Below are 24,698 nucleotides of genomic sequence, written 5' to 3'. Positions count from 1 at the left end.
GGGCTTGGTTCTTGTGACAGCACAGCATGTCAGGAGCTATCACCGCTCAACTTACTGCCAACAACAGAGTCCTTGTTGTCCTATGATGAGTGAATGATTCAGTCCAGAATCCCATCCTGAAGGTCTTTACTCTGGGATCACTCCTGGTACCAACTACCTAACTTTAGGTTTCCCGAAAATCAGAGCCTGAGATAAATACTTGGGCAGGTCGTTTATTTAGGAGTTGATCCTAAGAAACAGGAATGAGACAGGGGAAAGGGAAAGCCAGTGTAGCATGTGTTGTGGAGGGTCTCACTTCTGTCAGAACTTCGGAGAAGCATACAGAATGCCTCCCAGAATAGACGACCTGAAAGATGAGAGCTTTTATCTACTGGCTTCCCTCTCTCGTTGGGTGAGGGTTGTCCCCAGGGCTGTTGACTGCCCTGGACATTGTGGTTTTGCTTGCAAGTCTAATGAGTGACTACAGATGTCAGAGAAGTTCCTGAGGCAGAATAAGGAAAGATGTGAGGTGTACACTTGAGGCGACACACTAGCAGTATGAGGGGAGTTGGAACTGTCCACCACAATTGCGGCTGAAATCACAGGTGGGCTAAGGGAATGTGACAGCAAGTACCAGAAATGTCTGCTACAGACTAAGCACTTTCATTCATAAGTCACATTATAAAGCCAACTTTAGTAGACAATGCCAAACCTGCTTTGCAAAATAATTAAACCAGTTTACACTCCAACCAGTTATTCCATATCCCCACCAATACTTGGTATTATGAATCTTCATTATTTTAATCATTCAGGTGGGTATGTAGTGATGTTGCATTATTATTTTAATTTGCAGTCCTTTGATTACTAATAAGGTTGAAAACCTGTTCAGAAGTTTGTTGGTCATTTGGATATCCTCTTTTATGAAGTATCTGTTCAGATCTTTTGTTCCAGTTTTTAAAATCAACTTTATTGAGATTTAATTTACAAGTAATAAAATACACCTTTTTCAAGTGTTTCAAGTGATGACTTATGACAAATGTATACCCCTTGTAACCCCTGCCCCATCCCTTCTGACCCAGGAGGTTCCCTTGTACCCTTTTGCAGTCAGTCCCCTACCTGCCTGGCAATCAATGATCTGCTTACTGTCACTATAAATTGATTCTGCCTATTCTAGAATTTCATATAATTGGAACCATACAGTAGGTACCTCTTTGTGTCTGATTTCTTTCATTCAGCATAATGTCTTTGAGATCATCCATGTTGTTTCGTGTGTCTGTCAGTACTTCCAGTTTATTTCTGAGTAGTATTCCATTGTTTAGATATACTACAATTTGTTTATCCATTCAACTGTTGATAAACATTTCAAGTTTGACGCTATTATGAATAAAGCTACTATGATTATTCACGTACAAGTCTTTGCATGGATATATGTTTTAATTTCTCTTGGGTATGAAATGGATGGGTTGTAAGGTAATTGTATATTTAACTTTATAAGAATTGCTAAACTGTTTTCCAAAATGTTTGTTACCATTTGGTGTTCTTCTGACATGTCCCCATCATTCTTCAAGCACTTCCTTGCTTTTTGGCCCAAGATGTTCTAGTCTATTCTTGTATTTTCTTTGACCTAGTCCTCAAATCAGGAGCTCCAAAGAGTTCTGATTCCTTCCATTGAAGGATAGTATTTAAAAGCCGAACTCTAAGCACTAGGTGAGTTCATGACTATGGAGTGTTGCTGCTTCCGGGGGTTCTTGGTGTATGTAAGACTACAAGCAGACTCACTCTTGCTCTCCTTCTAGACTGTTAAAGCATTCCACCAGGAATTCTATTGCTGCAAGGAAATGAATTCTGCCAACAACTTGAGGGAGCTTGGAAGCCTCTGAAGATAATGCAGCCCACCAACACCATCATTGTAGCCTTGTGAGACCCCGAGCAAAGGACCTATCTAAGTCATACCCAGACTCCTGACCCAAAGAAACTGAGATAATATGTTTTTTTAAACCACTAAGTTTGTGGTAATTTGTTACTGAGCAAGAGAAAACTAATACAGGAGGGGACGGATAGAAGGCTCCACCAATTAGAGGTACTCATGAGAGTTTGGAAGGCAGGAGTGAGGCAGAGATCACCTTCCTGCTGCTTTGCCTGTTGCTGCTGAAGAACATTTATGGAGACTGGGTTCTTCTGCGACAGTATCTCAGTCTAGAGGTAGCAGCAGCAGCAGAAGCCTGATCGCCTGGTTGCAGCAGTAGTTAAGTATTCTGAACATCAGTAGTTCCTTTGGTGGGCTTCTGATGCCCCATCTCCCTAATTGTGCCAGAGATGGCACCTTCACTGGCAGGTCAGTTTGGCAATGTTGTTCCAGGAGTTATTCCTGGAGTCCAGCCTATAGCTCACTCCTCCTAAATTTGCCACAACCTTCTAAGTCCCTTATTTCTCTTTAAATCTTTATCTTCTTACAATACCTAGAGTGATTTCTGTTTCCTGCACCTGAAGCTTAACTGATATACTTGAGCTAGTTTAAAAGGCTTCCTGTTCCTTGTGGCCAAGTGATCCCAGTCTAAGATGCCAATGCAGGCATTAAGAGTTAACTGTTAAGGGGCCAGCACCGTGGCATAGTGGTTAAATTTGGCATGTTCTGCTTCAGCGGCCTGGGTTCACAGGTTCACATCCCAGGCACAGACCTGCACCACTTGTCAGCCATGCTGTGGTGGCAAGCCACATACCAAATAGAGGAAGATTGGCACAGATGTTAGCTCAGGGCTAATCTTTCTCAAGCAAAAATAGCCGGAGATTGGCAACAGATGTTAGCTCAGGGCAACTCTTCCTCAGGAAAAAAAAAAAAAAGAACTGTTGAGACAAGGGATAGGAACTGAAGAGTGCAGTGAGACTGGGCTAGGGCTAATTCCTTTGGCCAAGACGTTTCACTCATCCTCTGCTCTGTGTCAGGCTGGATTCTGGAAATACAGAGATGGATCATGAACACCCTGCCTACAGAGAGCTCAAAGCTAGTTGGAGAGATAAACGAATATATGAATAAGTCACAGTACAACATGTTATGACCTGTAAAAGGAATTAATTAAATGTAGTGGGAGCCCAGAAAAGACAGCAATAACTCTGCCTGCCCATGGGTATTAGGAGATGGCATTTGAGCTGGGTCTTATAGAAGGGGTGAGCCTAAAAAGAAGGAGGAGAGAAAGCACCCACCACTCATGAGCCTTGTTGAACCTAGAGTGAGTCAGTCACTTTGAAAGCATCATTCCTTTTAACCCTGAAAATATCCCCATAGATAGGTATTATTATTTCCTTTTTGCAGATAAGGAAGCCGGGCCTCAGAGAAGTTAATAATTTGACAGTGTCACACAATTGGAAATAAGACGAAAAAAGCTCATAGGATCCCTTCTAGATAGTGTAAACATGAAAATATTTATCCCAGGGTATGAAATCACTTGAGGAATCATTAGGAGTACTAAAGAAAAAGACTCCAGGCTGAGCTTTCAGGAGTGACTCCCAAGTCTTACTGGTGGGAACCACCGAGGGAGCTGTGGCCTTACCACAGTCGGGAAGTCTCTCTGAAGGCTGCTGGCTCCAGAACCCCGCCATCTGCACTGCACTCACACCAGCACAAATGGTTGCCGTGTACCCCGCCCTCTCCCCACTCAACTCAGTTCCGAGCTCAAGTCCTGCAAGAGTGCATCTGATTTGTGGACCCTAGCTGGAAACAAGTCTGGGAAATGTGCTTTAGTTTTCCAGCCTCCAGTACAGGCCAGAAAGCAGTTGGACTGGGTGTTGAGTGACCCAATCCATCTTTTCTGCCACATTCAGTTTGATGGGTTTAAGAATATTCATTCAAGAAACACTAAAATGATTGATAATGCCAATCAAGTGTGGAAATGGACATTCTCATACACTATTGGTGGAAGTGTAAACTGAGGTAAACGTATTGGAAGGTACTTTGACAGCATCTACTAATATTAAAAGCAGCAATACCACTTTTAGGGATCTATCACACCAAGAGAAAAATAGCCAAATACATGAAGTTCAAGAATGTTTATTGCAGCATTGTAGCTACATAAATCTGGAAACACTCTAAATATTCATCAGTAGGTGACTAATTAAATAAATCAATGATACATCCATACAACAGAATACTACGCAGGCATTAAAAGGAATTAAATGGGCCTCTATGTACTCACCTGAAAAGATGTCCTTGATATGTTGTTGAGTGCAAAAAAACACGCTGCAAATAGTCTGTGTGATGTGATCTCACTTTTTGTCTTTTAAAATGGATGTAAAAGATATGTCAGTGTAAGTATAGGAAAAATTGTTGATTGTGCTTACCCTTAAAGATTGGAAAGGTGAAGGTGAGGGGACTTATATACACTTTATATAATTTTTTAAAGCCAGGAATTATAGGTAAGATTTGCTTTGTTGGTTGTGATTTTCAGTATTTTTCATATATGTGTTTGTGTGTTTTAAAAATGATAATCTAATATATTTTCTTAAACGAGACATGAAAATAAAAATGAAAATGAATGGTTTGACCCCAGAACCAGTCCCAGTGGCCACTGAGGAGGCCCTCCGGGTGGCAGGGTAGAAAGGTCCAGGCTTAGACCCAAGTCTGCAGGGTCGGTGGGAGCTGATCTAGCTTCATCAGCTGGCTGGGGGAACCGGGTGAACATCTGCAAGTCCAGCGGGGAGAAGGTGTTTCCGGGTCCTTATCTCTCCATAGAGATGAGTCTGCCATGATGGTCTGTTGTGGGCTGGGCATGGCGATAGGCACTAGTAGTATAATCCTTGTTCTCAGAATGTTTACTGTCCAAAGAACAATAATACCAATGAAAAGTCATATCTGAAATCATAATTTTTACATAGCTCTGTACAGCCCTTAACAATTTATAAAGCACTTCTCTTCTCACTTGCTTCTCTCAACAGCCCTGTGAGGGAGCCAGGGCAAGAGTCATGTCCCATTTTACAGATGAGGAAAGTGAGGCTCAGAAAGCAACACACTCAAAGTGCATCTATCAACTGCATTTTACCAACTGCTTTCACAACCATCAATTCATTCTCTAAGGGCACAGCTGGGCCCGGGAGAGGACCTAGGGAGAGCAGTGCTGGGCTCAGGTCCTACGTGTGGTGCATTCTATCCTACAACGCATTCTGTTCAGCAGGTTGATCCAAGAATTCCAGCCACCTCAGCAGCATGTAAAGGGCCAGTTCTGTTCTTTTCCAAAGGGCGAGGCTGTTGAGCACATCAGGATAGCGAAAATGAAAGGATCTCTACCTTGTTCTATCCTCTGACTGTTAGTCCTTCTGCCTTATGTCATTTTGCATTTTCTGACTTTGCACTAGTGTTTACACTGTTATATACAAGTGTTTGGTTTGGTTTGGTTTTTCACTAGAATATCAATCTCCAAAATGGCAAGAATGCTGAATTCTTAGCCGTCTTCTAAGACTGTGTCTCTCCCTTTTATTTTTTTTTTTAACTGCTACCTTCAGTAAGGAATACACCTTACATATGTAATGGAAACAAGTTTCATACAATAATACTTATCCTTAGTCTGTGCAATGTACCCTGATATTTTCTATATAATTTAACTTTTTACTAGTCTCCTAAATGCAATGTAGTATCCTGGATTGGATCCTGTAACAGAAAAAGCACATTAGTGGAAAAACAAGTGAAATCCAAATAAAATCTATAGTTTAGTTATTAATATTATAACTAATTGATAAGATTGATAAGAGATTATTAATGTTAATCTGTTAGTTTTGACAAAGGTACCATGGTTATGTAAGATGATGATATTAGAGGAAGCTGGGTGAAGAATATGCAGGAACTTTCTGAAGTTTCCTTGCAACTTATCTGTAAATCTGAAATTATAAAAGAAAAACTTATTAAAAAAAACAAACTAAATGTGGGAGGTAGGGGGTGAGTGACATGGGTGAAAGGAGTCAAAGGTTATGAACTTCCAGTTATAAAGTAAATAACTCATGGGGACCTCATGTACAGCATGGTGACTATAGTTACTAATACCGTATTGCACATTTGAAAGTTGCTAAGAGAGTATATCTTAAAAGTCCTTATCACAAGAAAAAAAATTCTTTGTGTTATATATGGGATGGTTGTTAACTAGATTTATTGTGCTGATCATTTCACAATATATACAAATATTGAATCATTATGTTGTGCATCTGAAACTAATTTAATGTTATATGTCAATTATACTCCAATAAAAATAAATAAATAAGTAGACCTCCATAAACACACACAAAAAACCCATTTTCTAGTCTTGGCTGTTTAAACTGATTTTATGACCCACTAATGTGTTGGGTTGCAATTCCCACTTTGTTGTAGGTGTTTGCTATCTTTTTGGGTAATGCTGATGGAAGAAGGTGTGGAGATCTATGAAAGCCCATTATCGCTCCTTCTCTGACTCCCACCATTCCCACAGCGCCACAGCTGACCTCTCTCCCAGCCCTTGGCCTTCTCTGCCTTGTCTTATGCTCATTTTTGTCTATATGGCCTGTTTTTGAAGGGATCTTCTTGCCTGAAGCATCTGTGGACCTTCAAAGGGATACATGACACATTTTTATTAAATGAATGTCTGAATGAATAGCTGTGTTTCAACATCCTTGCTCATGAACTTTTCTGCTTCTTCAAATTGTAGGAGATTTTTGTTTATATATAGAAATCTAATATAAAGGCTTTTCTGAAAGCCTGTGTGAAATAAAATTTTCCAAACCTGGCAGAAAGTCTTCCTTGACAAAAGCCTTCATTACCATCTTTGAGACTTTCAATAACAAAAGAACAGCTCCTATGAAAAAGGTTTAGCTTTTTAAAAAACTTTTATTATTATTTTATTTCACGCAGGACATCCATTCACTACTGAAAAAAGAAAGATAAAAATGGAAGAAAATAAAAAATGAAATTCTAAAAGATCATCTATAATCCCACCATAAATAACTATAGTTAACATTTTAATGTGTAACCCCTTTCATGTGTATACACATGTAAATAAATATAAATCTTTTTTAAATAAATGGTCATATTATCCATACAATTTCAGAGGTGTCTTTCCTTGGGCTATTCCTTCATCCTGGAATGCATTTCCTCCTTATTGTTGTTCACCTGAATATTTCCTACTCATCTGTCTAGACTCAACACAGGATCCCACCTCTGGGAAGCCTTTTCTGCCCTCTCTGCCTTCCTCTGCCCTAAACAGATTAGGCACTACCTCTTCGGTTTCCCAATAATGCTTAGGTTATCTCTTTATTACACTTTGTATCTTAATTTGTTGTTTACATCTGTCTGTCCCAACAGTCAGGGAGCTCCACAATGGCAGGGATCACACTCAGAGCAGATTTTGTTGAAAGGTTGTATGCATGGATGAGGGATGAATAGCCAAATGAATGATGCAGGGAAAGAGACAGAGTATCATGACTTTTCACCTGCTATGGAGAGCATCCTTAGCCTTTTGGTTCTGCAGCCTCTGCCTCAACTAGGTTGCCACAGCAGAGTCATTGGTAGAGGGAATATGGATGATGCCATGCACCTCATCACTAGGGCTACAAAGTCAACTCGAATGCCTATTGTCTCCATGAAGAAATTCTTCAGATCCATCAGATCCCATGGAAGTTTGTGCATAGAGCTGGACTCTGACCCCTCATTCACGGGAAAGGCAGCAGACCTGCTCAGCCATCCTGAAAACTGAGCATCAGTGGACTCAAATTTCAGTTTTAGATCTGTGACAAATTTACTATGTGTGGCTTTGGACGAGGTACTTCCCTGGCGCAGCCCTCAATTTTCTTCTTTAACAAGAGGATTAGAGTTGGTGGTCTCTGTTCTCCTTTCAGCACTTATTCTCAATGGTCTCATTTGCTATTGTTGTCACTTAGAGAAGAGACAGGACAGAGGGCAGTGAATGTTGCCCACCTTACCCAAACCATGCTCACTGCCACGTTCTCACCAAGTGACCTGGGGCATACTTCTGACTAACTGCTACAAATCCAGAGGATTCCTACAACTCCCCTCAAGTTCTTCTTTTTTTTTTTTTTTGAGGAAGATTAGCCCTGAGCTAACATCCACTGCCAATCCTCCTCTTTTTGCTGAGGAAGACTGGCCCTGAGCTAACACCCTTGGCCCATCTTCCTCTACTTTATGTGTGGGACGCTTACCACAGCATGATTTGATAAGTGGTGCCAGGTCTGCACCCAGGATCTGAACCCGTGAACCCCTGGCCGCCAAAGAAGAACATGCAAACTTAACCACTGTGCCACTGGGCCAGCCCCCCACCCTGACAGTCAAGTTCTACAATTTAGTAGAATGACTCACAGAATGCAGGAAAGCATTATACTTACAATCCGGTTTTATTATAAAGGATACGAATCAGACCAGCCAAATGAAGAGACATGCAGGGCTAGGGCTGGGAGGCTCCTGAACATAGAGCTTCTGTGCCCTCTCCCCAGGGAAGCAGGGCACCTCATCATCCCAACAACATGTTCACCAAGCGGGAACCTCCACTGAGCTTTGGTGTCCAAAGTTTTACCGGAGTTTCTTTGTATACAAGGCATGTACATGCATGATTGATTAAATCATAGACCACATGATTGAACCCAATCTCCAACCCATCTCCCCTCCCTGGAGGTTGGGCTGACTCAAAGTCCCAATCTTCTCATCAGTGGTTGGTCTTTCTGCTGAGCAGTCTCCATCCTGAAGCTATCTAGGGTCCCACCGTGAATCCCCTCATTAGCATAAACTCAGGGGTGATCCAAGGGCTCAGGAATAATAAAGACACTTTTACCACTGGGGAAATTCCGAGGGTTTTAGAAGCTCCATGCCAGGAGCCCGGCAAATTACTTTTTGGAACTTTGAGCAGGGCTGACCGCACCCTGTTCCAGTGATCCAAACAAGTGACCAAGCCCAGATAATCTGCGCATTCCATCTGCCTGGCCAGACTGCTATTCAGGGACAGGCTTGTGGGAAATCTCTGTGAGCGAAGGACTCTTGCCCTGGGGTCGCTGAGCTGATAGAAATGTCGGCCTAGCATTGCTGGTGCCCATCCTTGCCACCACTTGTGAAGAGCCTGCTCGAGAGTGAATCAAGACAAAGGAAGACAAAATCAAGATATGGAGAGAGAACCTGAATACGGATGACAAGGTTTGAGTCCCTGAATCCAGCCCTGGCTAACTAGATCCCTGGGTTTTTCCTTTAAGCCAGACTGAGTTAAATTTGCAATTACAAGAGCGCTGATCAATACCTTCTGTCTTCCCGCCTTTTTTCACAAGCAATAAACCAAATTCCTCTTTTTCGCTTCATGCAAAGCAGCTTCCCCTAGTCTGAGCTGGGCCTCTGCTGACATCTGTGCCTGCTGGGCATTCAAAGTGTTTTCACAAAGACAGTTTCCTCCACATGAGACATATTGATGTCAATCATTAATAACCTTTTTTTTCACTTTGTTACAAAAATATTTATATAATTGAGACTGCACTAATATTCTGCTTTTTTCAATTTTCAATCAACAAATATTTATTTGAAAACTGCATGCCAGTAATATACTAGGCAACTAACGCTGTATGTTGAGAATTTTCCCATGTCATTAAAAAGACTTTGTAAATGTCATTTATTGTTTTTAACCAGCACAGAATATAAAATCATACAGATATTTCATTTTTAAGACTTCTTTTCTTTAGAGCGGTTTTAGGTTCACAGCAAAAGTGAGGGAAAGTTATGGAGAGTTCCCACATACCCCCTTCCTCTTACAAATAGTTTTTAAACTAAACTCTTTTTTTAAAGATTTTATTTTTTTTCCTTTTTCTCCCCAAAGCCCTCTGGTACATAGTTGTAGGTCCTTCTCGTTGTGGCGTGTGGCATGCCACCTCAGCGTGGCTTGATGAGCGGTGCCATGTCCGCACCCAGGATCCGAACCCACGAAACCCTGGGCGGCCACAGCGGAGCGTGCGAACTTAGCCACTTGGCCACAGGCCAGCCCCCTAAACTAAACTTTTATTGTAGAACATTTAGCTTGTTTCCAAGTTTTACGAATAATGATAGACACATAATGCCACCTAAATCTCTCCTCATTTCCTTAGGACAGATTCTCAGAAGTTGAATTTCCGGAAGAACTTCATATTTTACCAAAAAGAAAATGCAGAAAAACATTTACCGATCTTTGCTGTGGTAAAGTGTCTGTCCACTCCGACCTCACATAGCTTGGAGAGATCTGGCCTAAAGTGCCTTCAGATAGCAGGAGAATCACGCATCTTCACGCGGGCTTCTTGTTGCCTCTAAGTGCCCATCGTCAGCTGTCCTTAAGGGGCTGTGGACGGACCAACAGCTGCCTCCTCCACCGTGCAGCAGGCAGTCTGTCAAGCTGGAGACCTCTGGAGGCATAGCACACATATCTGCTGGTAGGGATTGTTTAAAAAGAATGGCATTCAGGGCAAGCCTGAGAGGGAGACGCTCAGACAAGAAAGTCCTGGCTAATCATGACCTAATTTTCATTTTTAAGGCTCTTTTCTTTCTACGTTTCTTTATTTTCCTTAACAAGCATGTGTGATTTATAATGGCAAAAATTAATCTATTGGGAAAAACAGAAATAAAATGAGTTTCTCAGATTCGGTGTGGAACTGGAGATACGTAATTTTCTGGTTCCCGGAAAAGCAGCTGTGAGTTATCTGGCTTGGCAGTGCTTCCTACAAATCACTGGCTGACTCAGAAAAATGCATATGTGCTTTAGTCACCCCAACGACAGGCTGAGTCCCTCTGGGGCCGCCACCAAGGGCAATTGATGACTGTCTTCCAGACCTGGAAGAGGGTCCCAAACTGCAACGTGTGAAACTAAAGGGTGGCTCTAAAATCAGTCAGCAGGAGCCGCTGAAACACAGATTTTTGACTCATTGCCAGAACTTTCCGGCAGACAGAGAAGTCCAAAGTTAAAACCAGCTGCTCCAGGAGGTGGTGACCTCCCCATCCCAAGAAGTGTTAAAGCACATGCTGGAGGCCAGTTGTCCTGGATGGAGTGGCAGGGATCCAAGCGCAAGGCGGGACGAGGGTTCTCAAACTTTTTGGTCTCAGGACTCTTTTTATACTCTTAAAAATTACTGAGGCTCCCAAAGAACCAATGTTCTATATCTATCAATATTTACCATATTGGAAAGGAAAACTGAGAAATTTTTAAAAACTTATTAATTTCTCTTAAAATAATCTTAGTAATTCCTTTGCAAGTTAACATAGGGTATTTTTATGAAAAATAACTATATTTTCTCAAACAAAAAAATTTAGTGAGAAGAACAGCATTGCTTATATTTTTACCTCTTTACTGTCTAGATTAATAGAACACAGCTGGATTTTTATATCTGTTTCTACATTTAATCTGTTGCGGTATGTTCTTTGGCTGAAGTATAATGAAGAAAATCCAACCTCCTATATATAGTTGGAAAAGGGAGGAGTATTTTAATTGCTTTTTCAGATAAGTGTGGCTATTTCTCTTTGCTACCTCACCAAAACTTGACCAGTAGGAGTTTCTTAAAAGTTGATTGCAATGTGGAATCTGAAACCATATCTATGAACTTTTCATACTCCGTATACTCATGTGAGAATGAGACTGATAAAGGCAAATACATCTTCATATTATTATAAAAATAGTTTTGACTTCACGGACACCCTGAAGGGATCTTGGGACCCTCCATGGGTTCCCAGATCACACCTGAGATTTGCTGAAGTAAGGGCTTGAAATAGAAGACTGTTCAGTTGCTCATTCATTTCACACGCATGCACTAAACACCTACTGTGTTAAGCACCTGGGATACAATTGTGATAGAGGTACAGATCCTACGCCCAAAGAGATCATAATTTAATAATAATAAAGAAAACACTTAGTGAGGGCTTACCGTCATCCACGTTCTGTATCAAATAATTCTACGTATGTGACTTCATTTAATCTTCAAACAACTTTGTGAAGGAAAACTACCTATTTTTACAGATGAAGACACTGATGCTTAGAGAAATTATATACCTTATATACCAGGTCACACAGCCTGACAAAGCCAGGATTTAGAGCCAAGAGTTGAACAACTAGGCTAAATTATTTCTCAGTACATTTAAAAAAAAAATTTATCGTGGTAAAATATTGCAGAACGTAGAATTTACCACTTTAACCATTTTTAAGTGTATAATTCAGGGGCATTAAGTACGTTCACAGTATTATGCAAAATCACCACTGGCCATCTCCAGAACTTGTTCATCATCCCACACAGAAACTCCGTACCCATTCCCTCTTTCCCTCAGCCCCTGGAACCTGTGTTGTACTTTCTGTCTCTGAATTTGCCTATCCTAGGTACCTCATATAAGCGGAATCACAGTATTTGTCCTTTTGTGTCTGGCTTATTTTACTAGCATAATGTGCTCAAGGTTCATCCACAATGTAGCATGTATTCATCCTTCATTCCTTTGTAAGGCTGAATAATGTTCCATTGTATGGATATACCACATTTTGCTTATCCATTTGTCTGTTGATGGATGCTTCTCAGTACATTTTAAATAAACAATTACAACGTGCTGTGATAGAAGTAAGTGCGTGTTCTAAGAGGGAGAGGCATGGGAGGAGCAGCCAGCTCAGCCTGGGGTGGGGCAGCCAGGAATTGGTGCCTGAGCAGAGGCTTGAAGGCTTTGTGGGAGATGGCCAGGAATAAAGATGAGAAGGGAGGAACCCTAGTACCAAGGTGTAGAGGTGTAAGAGAGAGAACCACAGCCAGCCTCACAGGGCTGTCAGGTTTGTGTGGAAGAGGAGCAAGAAGTGAGGCTAAAGAGGCAACAACATTGACATTACAGAGTATTTAAGATGGACTCCGCACTGTTCAAAGCCTCTTAGATGTTTTAATTTATTTAAACATTACAGCAACTCTATGAGAGAAAACCAGCACTTCTTGAGTATATACTGAGGGCCAGGTACTGTTCTTAGTGCTTTGTGTGAAATAACAAATTTAATCCCCACAACAACTCTAAGAGACCAGACTGTTATCATTCCCATTTTATAGATAGGAAAGTAAGGCATGGAGAGGATAAAAAAATTTGCCTAAGGTCATGCTAGGAAGCCGAGATTTGAACCCAGGTTTCAGTAGCTGTGCTCATCACCTGACAACTGAGGACGCAAGGACAAGGTAAGGAATTTAGACTTTGATCTGGCAGGGCCACTGGACAGGTTTAGGCAGAAAGCAATCGGTTCAGATTTGCATTTTATGATCACTCTAGCTACAGTATCAGTATGGAGAACGGTCGGGAGGAATAAGACTGGAGGCAGAGTAACCAGTCAGTAAGCCAGATGAGAAAGGATGAGAACGGGGCAGGGCAGTGGAAATACAGGTAAGTGGAGGGTTTTGAGAGATAGCCAAGACACAGAAAAGTCAGCATATTGTGATTTATTGGAGAAGGGTCAGGGATGACTCCCAGGTTTCTGAGAGGATGGCAGTGAAATCACAGAGATGGGAGGTCCATAGGAGGAACAGGTTTAGGGTTGGGGAGAAGCAAAGGGTGAAGATAATGAGGTAATTTGGGACAGATTGAGTCTTAGGTACATCAAGGGAGAAAGATCTAAGCATGTAAGCTCCATGAGGGCAAAGATCTTTGTTCCATTTACTGATGTGGCCCAGTGCCAAGAACAATAGCTGGCATCAGAAGATCCCCAGTAAATAGTTGTTGAATGAATGAGTATGGATCTAGAGGAGAAAAGAGCTGTGGCCTGGAGGGTAGGAAATCACCATGGGAGCCGGGCTTTACAGAGATGGTCAGTAGCATGTAGAGTGGGGAGAGTTATAAAGACAGAACTCCAGTGACACTAATACTTAACAGACAGGCAGAGAAAAGGCAACCCAACGCTATAGAGACTTGGGGGCGGGGGGCAGGAACAACACAGACCACACAGGACTAGGAGAAGGGTTGCTGTCAAAGTGTCACAGGCCATCTCAGATTTTTAAGGTAAAGGAGACTTTGCGGCTCTGCATTCTTTAAGCCGGATGCAAAATAGGAGCAACCAAGGCTTGAACGGTGCTTTCCAGTTTATAAAACATACTTTCCCAGATTCTTCTTTTTCTCTTTAATTTCAATCCAATATACCTTTTACCAAATTTTTTGTTGAGGTAAATTGTACTTTATTATAAGTTGCAATCACCTTATGCATATTCATCATTCACAGATGAATTTTTGCATCTGTGTGCATCTGTGTAACCTTCATTCAAACCACAATAGGGAAGCTCTCCAGCGCTCAAAGGTTTCCTTCACACCCCTTCTTAGTCACCACTGCCCTCCCCACCAGACATGAGCATTCTTCTGGCTTCTACAACCTTCCATCAGTTCTTGAACTTCTTTCAGCTCTTAAATTTCATATAAATGGAGTAATACAGGATGTATTATTTTGTGTCTGGCTTCTGTCACTCAATACAATAGCCGTAAGATTCACTCATGATGTTTCGAGTTTCAGTAGTTTGTTCTTAGGTATTTCCAAAAATGTAATGATCCTGGGGATAACAATGTCTGCCTCTAAAGGCTGGTGTGGGAATTAAACGTGATCATGCCTGGTAGCCGCCCCGTAAAATGAATGTTCACTGATTACCTGGCTTTGGTTCAATACCAAAACAATTTAATCCTCATAGAGGAGTCATTATTCCCTTTCACAGAATTTGGTGATATTTTGGAGGGGAGTGTGCTGGTAAACCAGTTTTCTGGAAGGAAAAAAAAATCCCTGATTTTTACTATTCACTGATTTTTGTGGTGTCATACTGCTACTGTGGCTGCTATCAAGCTACCAATGTTTTAACAACAGGCCTGCAAAATTCCTGGAAATGTAACAGTCAGCTTTCTGACACCCATATGAGCCAGTTCCAGCTCACCACGGAACGATTCACTGACGCTGAAGCTCAGACCAGCTAAGAATCTTGCTCGAGGTCTCATAGCTGGAAAGCGGGGATTTAAGACCAGCCTGTTCTGACCCTAATTCTCTCTGCTCTTTCCCCTTGTGTAAGGGATTCTTTAAAGATGAGCTGGCGTTTACTGATGGGCCTGAGTCTTGCTGAGGAGCTTCAAACCGACCACCAACTTAATCATTTTATAAACTTTCACTTTCATTAGTAACCTACTAAGTGAATTATCCATTACTAAAATGTGACACTCATAAACTAAAACTGGGCTGTTGCTAGGGTTTATTAAAGACGCTAAATTCAGTCTTCCACTAAGAAATCTGGCTGCTAGACCAAGCTTCGCACCCGGATTTGTCTCCTCCTTCTCATTCCCTCACCCGGATAGCTGGAATGCTCTTAATTTGGGGAATGGACTCTGTTATCAGAGTATGAAATCCTTATAGTGCTGTCTTGAGTTTGTGGTGATTTTCAGTTGCTGATATTCTTCCTCTCTGATTTAAAATTTCTGTTAGTTTAGCTTTCTCTTTGTTGTTTGCTAAAGTTGCTGTGTTAGCGATCCTGTAGTGACACACATTTGTACCAGCAGCATTTTTGTCCTATAATTTTCTAATAACTAAACTTTAAGACATGTACATATCATGGTTCAGTCATGACTCATCCATAACCCCATTGCTGAAGCTGATGTAAATATTCGCTCTTTAAACTTTGTCTTCGCCCTCACACTTCTGTGGTGATGTGTGTGGCCGCCTGTGAAGTGGTGCTATTGAAACGACTTGCAGCACACTCGATATAAATGCAATTAAATTACCAGGTTATTGTTAACTTTACAAGGCATTGCTTAATACAAAATATATGACAGTGTATACAAAGGTATATAAAAGTACGTGTTCTCTTATATAGAAATATTGATAAATGGAAATCCAATTATACGTACACCTGTATTCTCATTTATGGGAACAAGAGAAACAGGGAAGTTTACTGAGGTTTAGGAACAATTTCCACACACCATACCAGGAGGTGATATGATATAGTTGAGGACACAGGCTCTGGAATCAAAATGACTTGAAAACATCTTAGCTGTTGACCTAGGGCGAGATACATCTCTCTGTCTCCATTTCTTTGTGTTTAAATGAAGCAAATGCAAACTACTACACAAATATTTTAAAGATTAAATACATAAAAACAGACACATAGACCAATGGAATAGAATCAAGAACCCAGAAATAAGCCCACACATATACAGTCAACTAGTATTTGACAAGGGAGCCAAGAATACTTGGTGGGGAAATGATAGTCTTTTCAATAAATGGTGTTGGAAAAACTGGATATTCACATATAAAAGAATTGGACCCCTATCTTTACACCACTCACAAACATTAACTCAAAATGGATTAAAGGCTTAAATGTAAGACCTGAAACCATAAAACTCATAGAAGAAAATGTGGAGAAAACTCCTTGGCGTTGCTGCATCATGTATTTTCAAAATATTGCAAAGGCAAAATTGTTTCATAGTAATTAATTGAAACCACTTTTTCTTCCCACTGCAGCTACTCCTCATATAGAGTGGTGGTGGTATGGTCGCAGACATTCTGGGGACCCTGCTAAGGGGGAAGTCGAGTTGAGAATATCTTCAGTTTGGGTTAGCTGGCTATATTTATGTGGTTCACAATCACTTTCATGTATAGCTGTTATTATTAGCTCCTCCAGCACAGGAATGGCTTCCAAGAGTATTCTTACAGCCCACAGTCAGTAAAAATCCACATTGGTATGTGTGTTTAAACTACCCCATCTGCAAAACAACACACAAAAAAGACACATCTGTTATAATTAAAACCATTTAATGAGTATCCTCATAGAAGACAGAGCATCTACAAAGTAAAAATAGGATATTATGAAAAAGGAAAAAAATCTTGGAAATTAAAAATATAATCGCCAAAAATTTCAATAAAGAGATTGTGGGATGGTAAAAGAAACCTCCCATAAAATAAGAGAAAAAAACCCTGCATAAAGTGTGAGACAAAAATAGGAAGTCTAACATTTGACTAACAGGAGATCCAGAAAGAGAACAGAAATGGCAAGGACAAAATTGACAGAGAACAAACAGAAAAGAAATACTTGGAACTGAAGGACATGAGTCCTCAGGTTGGAAAGTTCACAAAAGCCTAGCACAGTGAGGGCCTCAAGGTCCACATACAGATTGTCGTGAAATAGTGGGACACAAGGTTAAAGAGAGGGAAAGCAGGTCGCCCGCAAAAGAGGGCATCTGACTGGTACAAGCTTTGTCATGAGAAATACTGGATGCTAGGAGACTATCAACAATGCCCTCCAAATTCTGAGGGAATCTGACTTTAAAATTGCACAATTTAAATTGAAAAGAGAAAATCATTGAGAGTAATACAGCATCTGTGTGTCCACCACTCAAAATAAATACACGTTATTTTTTCATTTTTGCTTCAGAAAATAAGTAGAAAATAAGGCACCCTGGACTCCGAGGCAACTATTCTCACAAATTGGATGTGTATCTTCTAGGCGAAATGTTTTCACACTTTCACTACCTGTATGTTTAGTTATAAACAATAGACAGGGAGAGCCATGTGTTTGACAGGAATCTGAAGTGAAATCTTAGAGTCTATATCCTTCTGCTGTTTGCTTGCCACCTGCTCTGTGCTGTCTACAAGCAACGCAGCTCACTGCCAGGGGCACATCTAGGTTTGGTGGGGGCTGAAACTTAGACAATCTGGGGGGCCTCTTTAAAAAAAAATATTAAATTATGAATACAAAATTATATCTGACAGTAAATTTTTTTAGAGTGAGAAAAGAAACAACAAACTACAAATTTTAAAAAGGTGACAACCAGAGAAATGCAAAATCTTTATTACTTAAGTGCATGAGACTCCTCTATGTACTTTTGTACTATCATTTTCAATAGAAGTAATAGAAAAATAAATCACTCTTGTCTCTATGGTTGACCAAAACTCGTTCTTTGTAGTTGACAGTTTAGAAAAGCTTTTTTCTGCTTCACACATCATTATTGGTAATGTCATATAAATACTAGGATTGTTGTCAACTTTGGGAAAGCCTCTATTTTGCGCTCTCAGTTTTTCCTTTCTCATAACAACCTTTTCCTATTTTGTGGATGCACCATCTTCTATGAAGATACTAATTTGATGATTCTTCTAAATTTGCTTATTTAGTTGTTTGATTTTCTCCTGAGTAATCTCTGCTTCCTAGAGTATGATTATTTCTTTGTTAGTTTGTCTTGTGCTTTATGTTTACCTTAAGTGTCTGGTCATCTTTGGTTGTTTATACATGCTTGAGAATGAGGGGAGAGGAGAGCTGTCCATGACTTCTGTGTGAGAGGGTAGGTTGGGAGGCTGAAAGCTTTGTGTTATAATGAAAAGTCAGAGAATCAACTATGATATTTGGAAATCCTAAAAACCAGACACAGAAGATAGTCCTAATTCATTTCATTTCTTTAGAATTTAGCACCAACTTTCTTGCAAGGCTGGGAGGAGCATCCCAGCAGCCAGATCCTCTGCACACAGGGGCGGATGGGAGGATTGATGACTAAGGTTTCAGCTCTATAGGGTAGTGGTGACAAAAACATTGAGAACACTGGCATAAACAACCTCCATAATTATTTGCCTCTAAAATCCATAGGGTTTTTTTTTTTTTAAGATTTTACTTTTTTCCTTTTTCTCCCCAAAGCCCCCCCCAACCCCCCCCCACCCCGTACATAGTTGTATATTCTTCGTTATGGGTCCTTCTAGTTGTGGCATGTGGGACGCTGCCTCAGCGTGGTTTGATGAGCAGTGCCATGTCCGTGCCCAGGATTCGAACCAACGAAACACTGGGCCGCCTGCAGTGGAGCGCATGAACTTAACCACTCGGCCACAGGGCCAGCCCCCTAAAACCCATAGGTTTTTAAGGTTACCTTCCAGAGAAGTCTATTTTACCTTCTTCCTTTGACATGTGACAGTATATCTGGGCAAGATCTATGCCTCTGGAATTTTGCTTGAGGGCTGGTCAATGCCCTCAGCCACAAGGCCCTTCCTCTTCCACATATTCACAGCTCAGAAAACACTTCTCAATGCTCATCTTACAAGAATGTGAGCAAGGTGCAGACCTGACAAATACCAGTGCCACATTTTTAATTTTTAAAAACTGGGTCAGTCACAGATCTGAATAGCACTGAAACACAGCTGCTTTCAAGTTTTTTTTTTTCTCCTAACAACAAGGTCTAATTATAAGCTGCAAGAACAACTAAATCAGAAGTGAGCATTTTATTACAATATGAGCGTCATCTTTAGCAGGTGGATTTTGCATTGACTATATGGTCCCAGTTCGGAGTGGGGGTAGTCTCCAGTTTAACTTAGAAACACAGAACCCTAAATCCATAGAGTTTGCAATTTGACATATGCATAACAAGGTGGGGTGTTTCACCACTGTCTCAAAGTGGATGCAAGGTCAAACTGGTTCTGTCCAGCCTCACTTTGAGAAGGGGGTAAAGATTTCCCTTCAGGGCACCATAACCCCTCCAGGATGCCACACCCTCTCACCATATGTTCTGGAGCCTACAAGAGTCAATGTTGCTAACATGTGAAGTGTCAGATGGGGAAGGAAAGCTTTCCAAGGCCTCCAGAGCAAAAGAGCTCATTCCAAATCAGATGCTCAGGGGGCAGCCCAACTCTGCAGATAGTGGTTGGTCCACCTCACACAGCAGCATGAGGGACAGCTGGTCACTGAAGAAGTTCCCACTTCATGGTTCCTCTTCCCATTAACCCTTCCTAACCACCTTCCTCTCGTTTCAGATTTCTCCACATCTTCCTCTTCTGTGATCCATGGTGAGTGCCACCCCCATTCTCTTCTTCTCCTACCCCAGCCTGTGGTCATTTATCTGGTCTCTGTGAGCAGGAAAACCTGCAAGGTTGCCAACCAAACTTTCTGTCTGCAGCAATATTTCTAGCCTTTGTAGGTGGATGACTCATGTCTATCATACAGGCCAGGAGTGGGGGTGGAAGTTACCATTAGGGATGAAATTAACAGGTTTGATGATCTCAGTGGTACTAGCGGGACATGGTGAGGGAAGGAACAGTTGTATCTGGTTTTTTCTTTTTAAGATTCCCTGCTTTAATCAACTTTTTTAAATCAATTGGCCAACTTCTGATTTAGATAAAAGGCCTCCTACTATACCAATATTAGCCACAATTCATTGAGTACCTATGAGTGTCAGCACTGTCCTAGACGCTTTTCATTATTTCTATTCCTGTCATCATTATTGCAAGATAGGCACTTGTATCTGCACGTCATAAATAAAGAAACTGAAGCTCCCAGAGGCTTATTACCTCACTCAAGACAACCCTGCAAGCTAAAGAATGGGATAAGAATTTGATTATTAGTCATTTCTACCGGAAGAGACTATGTGCAGAGTCAGAACAATGGGCTATCCAGACTAGAATCTGTGTGATGATGGCATAAAGAAAGCATTGAAAGAAGGCCTGCTTGCACTTCCTTAGCTCATAGGTTGGATGTGTGCCCGCTACATTCCTCACCTATTAGGAAACTAATGTTTATCAGCTATTGACTATATGCCAGGTACTGTGCTGGACACTTGACAGTTCATCTCATCTGCTTCTGATAACCCTCATATGAAATGAGAATTATCATTCTCATTTTTCTGATGAGACTCAGAGTCATTATGAACTTTCCTGAGGTCAAATAGCCAGTGAATGGGACAGCCATGATTTGAACCCGACTTGTAGAGATTCCGGACTCTGCTCCATATGGCCTCTGTGAATTGGAACCTGTTCCTCTTATAGCCATTCCTATGGCCCCTTTAGGCTTCAGGACACATCCTTTTGTGACCAAGTATAAGAAAGTTGTATTTGGAGAGGCTCTGTGCTGATGTGCTCCCAACCTTCAGGATGAGTTATTCAAACACTAACTGACAACTTGGATGACAGAATGGTGTCAGTGTCTAAAAACATCTAGAAAAGTTTCTATTTACATTTGTGAAAATCTGCTTCAGCTCACTACAGGGCAAGTGGAGACAAAAGCAGGCAGACAGTCATGTGCTCGTCTGCGGCTTCTTGAGGCAGGGACTATCTCATCTGTCTGGTTCCATAGCACCTAGCACAGGTCAAGCACACCGTAATTAGTGCCATTTGTTGAGCTCTGGGCCAGATAATTTCACAAGCATCATCTCACTTAACTTCTAAAACAATCCTGCAAGGTAGATATTATTATCTCCATTTAATAAATACAGACTCTAAGGCTCAGAGAGATTAAGCAACTAGCAGAACTGGTAAAACTCCAGCTACCAGAGAAGTCTTCTCAGAGGAGGTCATCCTGGAGGACATATGTGTAGGAGGAAAATCTGAGAAAAGGCCTTCTAACTAGCAGCAACAGGCACAGTCACAGAGATAGAAAAGTGCATGGCCTTGCTCACACCTAATTGAATAACAATTTTTGTTTTTAGAAATTCACCTTTATTAAGTCTTTCCAAAACATTCAACTTAGTTTTCATAGAAATAATAGCTCAGCTTCTTTTTTACACTCATATTTCACAGATTTACACTTTATTTATTTAAATTATACTGTGTGTGCCTGGCAAAAATTGGTTTGTTAGCAAATATCGATTCTGGTAAACATCTAACCCAATTGGTGCTGAGTTGTTAACTCCCTCATGCCACATTTTCCCACTTGTAAAATGATGTTGCTATAAGGATTTCATTAATTAATCTCTATAACAAGCTTGGTAGGCACTCAATAAATGTTTGGGTGCAGAAGCACACAAGTGTGCCTTACGTGCTAAAGTTTCCAGGACTGGAGAGCATTGTTAATCCCGTGAGTTAGTTACATGGAGATACATTAAGAGCTTCTCCTGTATTGGGAGTTGTTTTATTAGATAAGAATGCCTGTTGTAGATCACAGAAAATCTTCCCACCCAAATACTACCTTCTGTTCCCTGGTTTTCTAAATGTGCACTAGGTATGCAGGACACCTGACACATACCTTATCCAAGAGCCTTCTTATTCACAGGTCTTGTCTGAAGGCAGGAAGCAAAAGAAAAGCAAGTCTCTCCCTCTTCAATATTTGAATGGCTGCCACAAAAATAAATAAATAACGTCCTCTTCGTTCCCCTAAAGGGACACTTACAAAGAGTTTCTTAATCTCTCCTCCACTACAGCAGATATATTCTCAGGAGTATCAGGTTGAAAGGTATGCACAAATTCCAGCAGCATTGCTGTGAGCAAAATACGCCACACTCTCTGGTGTTACCGGACTCCAGTGTTGACTCCATTTCCCACTTACTGGCAGCCAGTCATAAGCATCCCAGACATGCTACACCTCTAGTGGGAAAGCTGGAAGGTAAGGTCCTCTGGAGAAATACGAGAGAAAGAGCAAAGGCTTTAGAAGTAGACATGACTGAATCCAAATTCGCTCTTTGCCACTTGTTAACTGTGTGATCCGGGCAAGTCACCTAACCTCTCTGAGCCTCAGTTCCCTGAACTATACAATAAATACTCTTTGTTGCATTAAATCCTTGAAAAGATTTAATGTGTTAAGACAGAAATGCACCCAGCACAGGGCTGGGCACATGGAAAGCATTCGATGAATGGTAGTCATTATGATTGATTATTCTCTGGTATAACTCCAACACTGGCCCTTAGGTATAATGAAGCTCTGGAATGTGGTAGTTAAAAGCCAACTACCTGAGTTTAAATCCCAGAGCTTCTACTTCTGAACTGGGTAAACTGGGGCAATTTCCTTAATCTCTCTGTGCCTCGTTTTCCCTATCTCTAAAATGGAACAAGTAACAGAATGCGTCTCAAAGGATTAAATCTTAGCATATGTAAAATGCTTCGACTAGTCCTCAGAACATATGAAGCACTATATATGTCATCTATTATATTGTTACTGTATCATAACTGTCTCTTTAACTGTGAACACCTTGAAACAAGGATTGTCTTTCTTTTAGGTGTCTCTCAGGGCCAAAGTGACTGCGGCTGTTTAATAAATGTTAATGGAATGAACGAAGCATCTTACATGCCATGCCAATCAGGACTTTGCCTGAAAATAACACTAACCCAATTCAAACTAAGGTAGAAAAAAAGGGCAATTCGTGGTTGCTCATATTTCAATTATCCAGGAGTGAATCTTGCTTCAGGCACACTTAGAACCAAAAGGCTCAGATAATTTAAGGAGGACTTTCCTGTCCATCATCTCCAGCATTTCTGTTTTGTTTGTTGGCTTTTCCCATGTGAAGGGCATTGTAGCCACCAGCAACCCAAGCCTCACAGCCAGCCACTTCATCAGCTCAATAGATAAAGAGCTTTTTCTCCAAAAGATCTGGCTGAAAAATTCTGGGTGAAATCTAGAGCCATGTGCCCATCCATGTATTGACTTCTGTGGTCAAGGAAATGGGGTAAGCTGATTGGCTAAGTGTGCCCAGTCCACATAGAAGGGAAGGGGCAGACCTACACAAACATACAGATTTCCCCAAAAGAAAGAATATTCTATTATAAAGGAGAAGGGAAAAGGAATGCCGGGCAGGTAAAAACATCAGAGGCCCTGCCATAGGCCAAAAGAAGGTTGTCAACCTCATTAGTCCTAGACCATTTCAGGCAATAAGAATCTGCCCAGTTTTAATAGGTCTTTTAAGAAAGATATCTTAATCTTTCTAAGTAATTATTCCAGAGTTCATCCTCATCAAATAAGGCTCTTCCTCAAATACAATCTAATCTAAATTCCTTGAGTTTCTATTCAAGGTATTTTTCTTCTTGTTTGTTCCACTGTAGAAATGAAAAGAAAAAACAAAACAAAACAAAACACAGCTAGGCAAATGCTTCACTCTATAATCCAGTATGAAGAGCTTTTAGGTAGGAATGATTTCATCAGTATGCTGCTACCTGGAGTAGTGTGGCAAGAAGTCCACTGGGAAGGAAAACTGTGATCAATTAGTGATGTCTGCGGGCCCCAGGCTCTGGAATGGAGAGTAGTCACACACTTGGCTGTGTTTGTAGTTCTGACTTGTGTAACCCTTCATCTAAAAAACAGAAGTTTCTTCTTCCTTCACTCAGCAGTCTTACTCAAATAGGGCAGGCAGAGAGGAAGCGTCGGGAGAGATGGGATGAGGGGCAATCTGTACAGAATCAACACGCTTGTTAAATTCTTCCAAGTTCCATTTAAATCTTGAGATCTACTTACAGGACCAAAAATTATTCCCCAATGAATCAGCAAGGACATTGAGTATGATTAGCATTTTTTGGATGCAAAAGAACATTGCAAATTGCTCTGTACGCTGCTTGGATTTGCTGAGGTGCCACCTCAAGTGTTAGCAAAAAAAGATGTGAGAAAGAATTGTTACACCTACCAGCAGCCCTTCCTTCCGCCAGGATCTCATCGTCCAAGGTGTGATCACTGACATCAGCATAATGCAAGCTGACAACTACAGAACAGCAAGTTAGCGTGCTTTGCAATAACTTTTTCCATTTATTTGCTCCATTCATATACGAGGATCAGGCTGAATTGTCCTCTAGAAAATTTCTGTTTTGCCTGTCTCCACTGTCTTTTTTATTATGAAAAATTTCAAATAAACAAAATCAGGAAGAATAGTATCAAAAAATACCCATCACTCAGATTCAACAATTATTAGGATTTTGTCACACTTGCTTCATCTCTCTCTCTCCTTTCTCTGGAAGCATTTTAAAGCAAGTCCCATATCTTATGCTATTTCTTCTCCAGATAATTCATTTTGCATCTCTAAAATATAAGAATATTTTCTTACATAACCACACTGCCAGTAACACACC

General features: G+C 40.9%; 1 long non-coding RNA gene across 10 annotated transcripts in view; it reads left to right on the top strand.

The window, feature by feature from the left end:
* The first annotated feature begins 6,748 nt into the window (after positions 1 to 6,748).
* Positions 6,749 to 24,698, top strand: part of LOC123279150 (uncharacterized) — a 57,469-nt gene continuing 39,519 nt past the window's right edge. For 9 of the 10 annotated variants that reach the window (XR_011495796.1, XR_011495801.1, XR_006516971.2 and 6 more), the window contains exons 1-2: positions 6,749 to 9,130; positions 19,695 to 19,727. This is a non-coding gene — a long non-coding RNA (uncharacterized lncRNA). The remainder of the gene's footprint in view (positions 9,131 to 19,694; positions 19,728 to 24,698) is intronic. The other variant, XR_011495802.1, reaches the window with a different exon arrangement.

This window comes from Equus asinus, chromosome 20 (assembly GCF_041296235.1).
Source record: "Equus asinus isolate D_3611 breed Donkey chromosome 20, EquAss-T2T_v2, whole genome shotgun sequence".
In the NCBI taxonomy this organism is placed as follows: domain Eukaryota; kingdom Metazoa; phylum Chordata; class Mammalia; order Perissodactyla; family Equidae; genus Equus; species Equus asinus.
The sequence above is the reverse complement of the archived record's forward strand: the minus strand, read 5'-3'. Positions and strand labels throughout refer to the sequence as shown.